The 11,352-nt window shown below is 40.6% G+C and overlaps 1 protein-coding gene across 1 annotated transcript in view; it reads left to right on the forward strand.

Annotated features, from left to right (window-relative positions):
- The first annotated feature begins 693 nt into the window (after positions 1–693).
- Positions 694–11,352, forward strand: part of ZNF606 (zinc finger protein 606) — a 42,724-nt gene continuing 32,065 nt past the window's right edge. Inside the window, exon 1 of the mRNA XM_019711553.3 lies at positions 694–1,178. The gene's annotated coding sequence lies outside the window, so the exon portion shown is untranslated. The remainder of the gene's footprint in view (positions 1,179–11,352) is intronic.

The raw sequence follows: 11,352 nt of genomic DNA on the forward strand, positions 1-11,352 counted from the left end.
TTCCGTATATGGAGAGGAACCGTTACCGCAGGTCCCTCAGGGAGAAATAGTACGGAACCCCTAGGTGTCCGACATCGCCACCTGGTGCTAAAGGTTCGTGTAAGCATGAGTCCCTTATACTCCCAGAATTCTCAAGCCAGCTTCCCAGAATTCTCACACAGGCTTCCCGGACTCTACGCAGCGCTGTCCACGCCCTTCCTGAGGTCTGGACCTGTCCACCGGGAGACTCTGGGAACTATAGTGAGAAAAAGCTCCCACAGTGCAGCCTGTGGGAGCCTGGACTACCATGCCCACAAGCCTCGGTCCGATATATTTCCCAGTGTGTCCCTCCGCAGGGAGGCGTACCCCTACCGCGGAGCTTTGTAGGAAAAGTAAAACAAGGTTATTGGTGTCTGAGTGCGCCACCTGGTGGACAACGATTGTATAACCATGATTCCTTCTAATTCCCAGAATTTTCAAACCCAGGGTTTCAGGAATCTGCGAAGCCGCCGACACTGCCCTCCCGGAGGTCGGGACCGTCCAGCGTAACGTTTAGGAGTTACAGTGATTTAAAGCTGTCTCCTTGTGGCCTACGCTAATCCAGGGAGCCTGGACTACAAGTCCCGTAATGCCTCGCCCACAGCACAGGCCCGGTCGTGCAAACCCATTGGGGGACAGCAGCACCGTCTGCGTTCTGGGAAATGTAGTCCGCCTTTCTTGGATCTTTGTTGATCCGAGTCCTGGACGGATCTGCGGATCGGTCCACAGGTCCCGGAATGCTGAAAGCGGCTGCGTCCCGACGCTGTGGCGTCATCGGCCGCGCCGCGGTGGTCTGGAGGCAGCGCCGCGGGGCTTTTGGTCGCGGTAGTTCTCGTTCCCTGCTGGCTACACGGTCTGGCAGAGAGGCTGTGATCTCCGAGGACCCTGGTTCGCTTTGTTCGCTGGGGAAGCCGGGTGCCCCAGATCTCACTCAGGGGCGGCCTCGGCTTGTCTGTCCGGACCCCTTTCTGTCCTGGAGCCGAGAGTGGACGGATCTTGTCTGAGGGAGAGAGTTCCCGCGGCCGGGACACTGGTGTGGAGGCTGCAGGCCCGGCTGACCCCGCACGACTTTCTTCACGCCACGTCCCGGGTCTGACTCAGTGTGGGCCCCCGAGTCAGACGAGACGATGGCAGTGGGGCTTCTGGCAGCTCACCTCCCGGTAAGTGGCCGCGTCCCTTCGCTCGTAATGGGCTGGACCCTGCGGAATTCGTGTGACTTCCCCACTCCTGGATGGGAGTGACCTTCCAGCCTGTGACTTTAGTTCGACATCACCGCCCTTATTAATGTTCTCTCCGCCGGTCATTCTGGCCAAAGAGGGAAACCGAGATGTAGAAAACCCGACGAGGCCTGCGGTCCTTAAGTGTACTAAGAAAGTCCCGTAACCGTTCAAGATCTGGGAGATCCCAAAACCTCTAGACCCAGATGACTTCAGCTACCGCACATTTAAGTAACAAACAATGCGGTCTTTCTATCATTTGGAATAAATTGTCTAAAAAGAGGGAACATCTCTCAATGAATTTTTATAAAGCCAGCCTAACCGTGATTCCAAACGCTATGCACTTAGTCTGAGCTCAGGCTCCTCATTTGAAATCAAATAACCCACCCACCCCAGGAAGTAGGACTGGCTTCCTGAAACTGTTGTGAAGATTAAGTGAATTTGCAGTAGGTAGAGTGTTTACTTAGTGCAGCACCCAGGCTGGAGAACTCCTGACAAATGTTAACATTATCAGCAGACATTAACGTTTTCATTTTTTCGTACTTGGTGTCAAAAGGAAGATGACGGTACATTTTGATTTTGTGGAAGATCACTAGTTGGTCAAGAAATGGGTGAGATTCTTAGGGGATAAACATGTCAGCGTTATGAGGGCTCCCCTCTGAAGTGGCTGACCCCACATGCCCCCAGGAAGGCTCCAGTGTATCTCTCAGAAGCCAGAAACCTTTCAGGACACCTGGGCCCATCCTCACATTCTCACTTACCCCTCTTCCTAACCCTCTGGGAGCTCAGCTGAGATAAGGGTCTTGGCTCAGCAAACATGTAGGTGACATTTCAGGAGCAGGTAACCTTTGATGACGTGGCTGTACACTTCACCCAGGAGGAGAGGGAGCTACTGGGCCCTGCCCAGAGGACCCTGTATCACCACGGGATGCTGGAGACCTTTAGGCACCTGGTCACTGTGGGTGAGGCTGTGCCTAGTGTTGACTTCTATCTGCCTGGTGACTTGGCAGAGTGGGTTTGAGCTTGCTGGGAGTGTGGGGGTCACAGAACCTTAGGAGGGTTTCTCCTCTTCCAAAGTCTCACACCCTGATCTCTCACTTGGACAGGGCCTTGGATCCCCAAGCCAGATATTGTTGTCCAGCTAGATCTTGGAGTAGAGGCATGGATGGTGGACAGAGGACTCTCCCAAGATTGCTGCCCAAGTGAAATGGGAAAATGATCTTTTTCTTGTACCATTTCTTGTACTTTTCATTACTTCTGGCATTTCCATAATTCCATCTGGGATTATTTTCCTTTTGCCTGAGGGCTCTCTTTATCATTTCTTTCACAATGACAAAATTCGCCCACTTTGTGTTTTCCTGAAAATGCCTTTATTTCATCTTCGTTTTGAAAAGATACTTTCAGCAGTGAATTTTAGGCTGGCAGTTCTTTTTTATTTTAGCATTTGAAAGACACCATGTTGTTGTCTTCTGGACCACACGGTTTCGGTTGAGAAGTCAACCCTCCATCTTATTTTGACTTTGACTAAATGGGTCTTCCACCCTGCCCCCATAACAGTATTTTTTTTTTTAATACATTTTACTGGGGAATATTGGGGGACAGTGTGTTTCTCCAGTGAGTTGTCCTTCAATCTAGTTGTGGAGGGCGCAGCTCAGCTCCAAGTCTGGTCACCGTTTTCAATCTTTAGTTGCAGGGGGCACAGCCCACCATTCCATGCGAGAATTGAAACAGCAACCTTGTTGTCGAGAGCCCGCACTCTAACCAACTGAGCCATCCAACCGCCCCTCGATAACAGTATTTTTTAAATGCACATATTTTATGTGTACAACTGAAAAATTTTGACAAATGTATTCATATATGTAAACATCACCCAAGTTGAGCTTCAGGACATTTTCATTACCTCACAAAGTTTTTTTGTTACTGCTTTACATTTAACAAAGGCAGCTACTATTCAGATTTTTTTCACCGTAGATTACTTTTGTCTCTTCTAGAGCTAAATATAAAGAGAATCATACATTTTTTTTTGTGTGTAGCAGTTACCCCAAGATTTTTGAGATTCATCCATGATGTATGCATTATTAGTTTATTCCTTTTTACTGCTGAGTAATATTCCATTTTTTGAATGAATTACAGTTTATCCATTTTCCTGTTGATAAACACTTGAGTTGTTTCTAGTTTTGTGTTCTTATGTGCTGCTATGAACATTCTTGTACAATGCTTTTAGTGGATCTATGTTTTTATTTCTCTTGGGTAAATAAGAGTAGAATTGCTGGCTCATAGATTAACAAGGTCTGACTTTATTAATTTTTTCTTTTATGCTTAAGGCTTGTTTTTTTTAATGTCCTATGAAATCTTTGACTACGTAAAGAGTACAAATATGTTCTCCTGTTTTCCCCTGGTACTTTTATTGTTTTTGCTTTCACATTAAGACCATGATTCACCTTGAATTAATTTTTATGTAAGTATAAGGTAGTGATCAAGGTATTTATTTTTTCTTATGGTCATCCAGTTGCCCCAGCATTATTTGATGACAAACTTTCCCCTCCTCCATTGTATTATACTTAAGGCTTTATTAAAAATCAGTTGAATGTGTGAATCTAGTTCTCTGCCCTCTTCTCTTCCAGTGATCCATTTTTCTAGACCTGTGCCAATATTATATGTCTTAATTATTGTAGCTTCACAGTAAATCTTGAAATGGGGTAGTGAGCATCATCCTCTAATTTTATTGTTTATAATTGTGTTAGTTATTCCAGGTCTTTGGTACTTTCATATAAACTTTAGAAGTAGCTTGTCAATTGGAAACTATGAAGCTTTTTAATTCCACGTGATTCCTACTTGAATTTTGATTTTTTGCCTTAAATCTATAGATCAGTTTGGGGAGAATTTACATATTAACATGTTGAGCCTTCTAATTTTGTGATCGTAATATACTGGGGGTGCCAAAAAATGTATACACATGACTTGTATTCATCTTTTGTTATCGGTATATATTGAGTATTACAATTTAAACATAGTTTTTTCCTTTCTTAAAATGTGTATACATTTTTTTAGCACCCTCTATATTTAGGTACTTTAATTTCAGCAGTATTTTGCACTTTTTAAGTATATGGATCTTGCACATCTTTCATTAAATTTATTCCTAGGCATTTGATATTTTTGATACTATTATAAAAACTATTGTTCCTTAATTTCATTTTCTAATTGTAATTGCTAATGTATATAAGTATTTTTTATTATTATTATTTTTTTTTAACAGGACTTCATTGGGGAACAGTGTGTACTTCCAGGACTTTTTTCCAAGTCAAGCAGTTGTCCCTTCAATCTTAGTTGTGGAAGGTGCCGTTCAGCTTCAAGTTGTTGTCCTTTCAGTCTTAGTTGTGGAGGGCGCAGCTCAGCTCCAGGTCCAGTTGCTGTTACTAGTTGCAGGGGGCACAGCCCACCATCCCTGCGGGAGTCGAACCCGCAACCTTGAGGTTGAGAGGATGTGTTCCAACCAACTGAGCCATCTGGGAGCTTAGCGGCAGCTCAGCTCAAGGTGCCGTGTTCAACTTTAGTTGCAGGGGGCGCTGCCCACCATCCCTTGCGGGAGTCGAGGAATTGAACTGGCAACCTTGTGGTTGAGAGCCCGTGCTCCAACCAACGACTGAGCCATCCGGGAGGCAGCTCAGCTCAAGGTGCCGTGTTCAATCTTAGTTGCAGGGGGCAGAGCCCACCATCCCTTGCAGGACTCGAGGAATTGAACTGGCAACCTTGTGGTTGAGAGCCCACTGGCCCATGTGGGAATCGAACCGGCAGCCTTCGGAGTCAGGAGCACAGAGCTCCAACCGCCTGAGCCACCGGGCTGGCCCCTATAAGTATCTTTTTAAATTGACCTTCTATATAGTGAAGTTGCTAAAATCACTTGTTCTAGTAGTTTGTCAATTTCCTTTGCTTTATTACAGTCATGTCATCTGCCAATAAAGATAGCTTTATTTATTCCTTTCCAGTCTTTATGCTCTTCTTTCTTTTTTAATAATATTTTTTTATTTTTCAATTACAGCTGACATACAATATTATATTAGTTTCAGGTGTACAACATAGTGATTAGACATTTATATACCTTACGAAATGATCTACCTGATAAGTCTAGAAACCATCTGACACTATCCATAGTTATTAAAATATTATTGACGGGGGTGGTCGGTTAACTCAGTTGGTTAGAGCGTGGTACTGATAACCAGTTGCCAGTTCGATTCCCACATGAACTACTGTGAGCTGCGCCCTCCTTTAAAAAAAGAAAAAAATATATTATTGACTATATTTCCTATGCTATACTTTACATCCCCCTGACTGTTTTGTAACTACCAATTTGTACTTCTAAATCCCTTCACCTTTTTCACCCATCCCCTAACCTCCCTCCCATATACTTTTCTTTATTAATGCTGTATTGGCTAGGACCTCTAGTACTTTTTTTTTTTTAAAAATTGATGTGTAAATAACATACAATGAGGCATACTGTTCTTAAGAGTACAACAGTGCAATAAAGTTTTACAACTGCATATTTGACCCATATTCCTTCCTGTCCACTCAAAGAATATTTCCATTTCCCCGTACATTTGCTTTATGTCCCTTTCCATTTAGTACTCCCCCCATGTGGCAACCATTGTTGAAACCATTGTTTTGATCTGTCATCACAGAATATCTAGTGTAATATTGACTAAGAGTGATGAGTGGATATCCTTGCCTTGCTCCTGATGTTAGAGGATAGCTTTCAGTATTTCACCATTTAATATAATTCGATGCCCTTTATCAGACTGAGGGAATTCTATTCCTGTTTGCTTAATTTTTATTATGAATGGGTTATAATTTGTCAAATGCTCTAAATGAATCTATTGACATGATCATATTGTTTTCTCCGTTGTTCCATTGGTTTTTGCTCTTTCTTATTTCCTTCCTTTGTCTTCATTTAATTTGCTTTTCTTTTTTCTGGCTTCTTGAGGTAGAAGCTTAGGTTATTAATTTTAATCCTTTCTAATGTTTGTTTTTATAGCTATACATTTTTCTTTAAGCCTTTCTTTAACTGCATCCTGCACATTGTCACACGTAGTATTTAACAATAAAAATTTAACAATGAAAATACCGTGTATATTGTAAATATTTATTTTGAACTGAACAACTAATGAAAATATAACATGAAACTGATTTCTTCTTTGAATTGTGAAGTACATTGTTTAATTTCCAAATATGAGGTGATTTCTGTTATTGATCTCTAGATTAATTCCACTGTGTTCAGAGAACATACTCTGTGTGAATTGTCCTTCCTCATAAATTTATTGAGAAATGTTTTTATGGCACAGGATATGGCCTATTTTGGTGAATATATTCTGCTCTTGGGCACAACATCCAATAAATGTCAATTAAGTTGTTTAATGATGTTGCACATACTTTTTAAGTGGATTTTCTTGTCTGGTTGTTCTATCAGCTACCAACAACAGTGTTAGATCGCCAAGTATGACTGGATTTGTGTGTGTGTGTGTGTGTGTGTATTTTTTTAAATCAATTTTTGCTTTATGTGTTTTGAAGCTATGTTACTGGGCTTAATGATGTCAGATTTTTGTGTATTCCTGTAGAATGTACCCTCAAATCACTGTGAAATGTCCATTTTTTCCTCTGGTTATACCTCTTGTCTTGAAGTCTACTTTGCTTGATCTTAATATGGCCAATTGGCTTTCTTGTAGTCAGTGTACCACATTATATGTCTTTTGCTTTATTTTTATTTTCACCTTATCTGTTAAAATGTTGGGGTTTGTTTGTAATTCATTTTGGCAATCTTATTCTTTAATTTGACTGTTTAGTAAATAATTACTAACATGTAGTATATAATTACTGATATGTTTGGGTTTATGTCTACCATGTTGTTCTCTATTTGTCTCATCTGGTCTTTGTACCTTTATTTTTCCATTTTTTCTTCTTTTGCATTAATTTGGTATTATTTATTATTCCATTTCATTTCTTTTTACCTTCTTCACTTTATATCTTTATACTATTGTATAATCATATGTTTTGTTTGCTCTAAAGTTAACAATACAAACATTTAACTTAACAATTTACCTGGAGTTAGTATTATGCCACTTAATGTACAATGTAAGAATTTATATCGCTATATTAATAATTGCAATTTTCCTTATTGTCATATTTCATTTGTGCATATTACATAAACCCCATTATATATTATTGGTATTCTTGCTTTATACAGTGAACAGCATCTAGAAGGAATTTAAAAGTAATTTTGTGCAATATTTGTCCCTAATTAGTCTTTTGGTTGCTCTTAATTCATTTCTGTAGATCCAAGCTTCTACCTTTGATCATTTCCACTCAGTCTAAAAAACATGCTATACCCCAAGGAGCTTTCAGATAAAGTCTGAAATGTCATAATTTTAAAGTCTTGGCTCCTTTTGGACTTTCTTGTCATTCTGGGCTGAATGAGGCTCCCACCTGTGTCTCAGTTCTCTCTGAAAGGCAGTTCATGAACTGTTCTTATGAGAGCTGAGAGGATGTACAGGGGCATCTTCATAAAATTAGAACTGATGGTTTGCTTCCTGTGTCTCTGGGTATGGTGCTTTAAACCAACATTGCCTGTGACCTTTCACTTTTTTGTTGTTATTCTTTTTTTGTTTAGTCTCTAATATGTGCTTAATAAAAAAGTTACATTTTAAAAATGGGAATTTAGTTTTCATGTATATCTTTTCCCCAGAGACTGTCATTTAGAATGCCTTTACTAGCTATATTTATCACAACATTAAAGTATGTAATGAAATGCTAAAATATTATGTCTGATGTCAAAATCATAAGATTTTTCTCTGCAGGTTTTTGCCCCTGAACAGTTAACATTTCTTAGGATGAGGTCTACATTATCACCGTATCTGTCTTCTCTGTTCTCAGTTCAGATTACTTAACTCAGTAAATATTTATTATATGCCAAGTTACCTATGTCTAACAGACATGACATGTCAGATTTCAATGCTTTACAAATACCAGCATCCGAGTTACTTCTGTTATTATGATCTTTCTTGTACTAATTAGGTCCTAGATTTCTTATTCAACATCACATATATGTAATTTCTCCCCAGGGTCAGACTTCCATTACCCAGGTTGTGTTTGAGGCAGATGTTTACCATAATTGTCACTGTATTTATTTATGCAGATGGTGCGTCTCAACTCAAATCATCATTTGGTAATTTTACTAGGTTAACTCTCGGAGTGTTAACCTTATTTTAGAGTTTTGAGGATGCCTTATTGTCACTGTAGAGTATTAGCAACATAAATTTCCTATATATAAAAAAATGAATGGTGGTTGATTTAAGAACTGGAAGAACTTTTTTGAAAGACAGTAAAATTTTAAAGTTACTGTTACAAATTTCAGACCTTTGGGATAGAATGTTTGCCAGGAAATACATGTAGCTACCTGCACTCCTGCTATTATATTTGGTGCTATTTTGAAGGACAGTGGTGGTTGGGGCGAGGCTTCTAGTTAGACATATAATCCCTTCAAAAATACAGGTTCTGCAGACAGTTGATAGAAGCCAGCAATAATGCGGAATATTGTCCAAATGTGGTAGTGGAGAGATAGAGGGTCAAGGGTTAAAAGACAGAGCATTGGGGCGGCCTGATGGTTCACTTGGTTAGAGCAGAGCCCAAGAGCTCTGAGCAACAGTGTTGCCAGTTCTCTTCCCACATTGGTCAGTGAGCTGTGCCCTCCACAACTAGATTGAAGACAACAACGTGAGCTGAGCTGCCTAGGGGCACCGGATGGCTCAGTTGGTTAGAGCACATGCTCTTAACAACAAGGTTGCCGGTTTGACTCCCGCATGGGATGGTGGGCTGCCTTCCCTGCAACTAGATTGAAAACGGCGATGGGACTTGGAGCTGAGCTGTGCCCTCCACAAGTAAAATTGAAGAACAACAACTTGGAGCTGATGGATCCTGGGAAAAACATACTGTTCTCCAATAAATTCCTGGAAATACACTGTTCACCTTCTCCAATAAAATCTTTAGAAAAAAATAATAAATGGAGTAGTACTTAGCATACAGTTGACCCTTCATACCCATGGTTTTCATCAGATTGATTATGATGTTGTAGGTGATGTCTTCTTTGAAATGATTTCTACCTGAAGTTTGTTGACTTTCTTGGATCGATAGGATGTTGCCTGTAATCAGTCTAGGGAAACTCTCTGCCATAATCTCTTCAAATATTTGCCGCTTTCTATCTCTTCTATCTCTCCTCTGGCATAACTCTAGCTTCACATTAGTTCATTTGTCAGATGTTCTGTTTTTACTTTCTTTTCTCTCAATATGTATCGTCATAAAGTTTCCAAAGTTTCCACTTACCTGCCTTTGAATTCACAGATCCTTCCTTCTGCTGTGTCCAGTTTGCTGTTAAAAGTCCATTCATGATTAACTTCAGATACTATATTTTTATTTTGTTCTAGAATTTTCATTTGGTTCTTTTTTCATGAAATTCTTTATCATGTTTATAAAAGTTATTTTAAAATCTTTTCATGTGGGGATGGGGGTAGGGGTGAAAAAAGTCTTTTCATGCTACTTCTAATATTTGGTATGTCTGTTTTTGCTGATTTTTTTCTTATGAGTCACATATTCCTGATTCTTTACATGTCTAGTTATTTTTTTGTATACTGGGCACTGCAGATGATACATTGCAGAGACTATGGAGTGTTATCTTCTACTAAAGGGTGTGAGTTTTGTTCTGGTAGGCAGTTCAGTTACTACAAAGCACCCTAATCTTGATGGGGCTTGGTGTCAGGATTTATTAAGGTAGGGTTACTTTGGTTTTGTTTTACTCTTTGGTTGTAGCTCTTATTCTCAGTCATGGTCTTTCCTCCTCAGGTGTAGCTTTCTCAGGTCTCAGCTGAAAGTGTAGAGTGCTTACTAAAGTCTTTCTGCCCTACCTGTGTCAGAACTCTAATGCCTCCCAACAGTGGGTAACTTCTGAAATGTCTGCTCAGGACCCTACCAACTGTTCTTTGCCAGGTCTTACCTTCCTCCTCTGCATCTGCAGTTAGGGTCCAGCTGAGGACTCCAGGAGAAACCGTCTGCAGATGTCTGGGTCTCCTTTGCTTTTCTTGACTTTGCAAAGCCCTCTCACAGTCGATTCTATAGCCTTCTCCCTCTGATCAGAAACTTAAGTCCTCCCCATGCTGATGGGATTGGGGCTGCTGGGAAGCACAATCAAGTATCCTATCTGTCCACCTCACAGACATGGCCCAAGCACCCACAATTCTCCAGGTGCTGTGCTGGGCACTGGAGACATAGTATAAACAGGACTCATGAGGTCCACACTCCTGTGGAGCTTAAAGCCTCCAATGTATGGTATATGGGGAAGGGCAGACAATAACCAAAAGAACAAGGTGATGTTAAACAGCACTAAACAGTTCTATGAGGCAAATAAAACAGGACAGTGAGACGGACAGTGAGGAGGTACCCATATTGACTGGGAGGTCTGGGATGGTCTCTCAGAGCAGGTGACCTGGAAATTGTGATGTAAATGAGAAGAAGGGGGCAAATTGCTGATACCAAAGACCTTGGGAATAAAAGGAAGGTCCTTGAGCAGACAGGAACTATGTATTAACAGAGGAAATGGTCGTATACAGTGAGAACTGAAAAAACCCAGAAGAAAATGGGACAAGGATAGCGGTAGTGGTTTGACCCTGATTCTGGGTACTTGGGAAGGCTGGATGTAAAGAGGTATTCTCTTGGCATTGTGAAACTTGTTTGTTACAAAGATTGACATGGTGTCAATTACAGGAGGTATGGACGTTAAATAGGGAGATGGATCCAAATTCGGTGATATCTAAATATTAAAGAAAGGTGGCCTGAGTATTTTATCTTTGGGAATGTCTGCTTATTCCATGGTATTTTCCCTAATGTGTCCCCTTTGTCTGTTTTGTTGATCACTCTTTGTTGATAACTCTTTTTATAGATTCCTTTTGTTCTGTGTGTACATTTTGTGGCTTCTCTTCTCAAAGTTCCATCTCTTCCCTTAGTTGATATTTAAAAACATCTACTTGTGTACTTGTGTCATGCACATCTTGTTGCTTTTATCTCATCATTCTCTAGGAGT

This window comes from Rhinolophus sinicus, chromosome 8 (assembly GCF_057876585.1).
Source record: "Rhinolophus sinicus isolate RSI-liver-muscle chromosome 8, RSI-T2T, whole genome shotgun sequence".
NCBI lineage: Eukaryota > Metazoa > Chordata > Mammalia > Chiroptera > Rhinolophidae > Rhinolophus > Rhinolophus sinicus.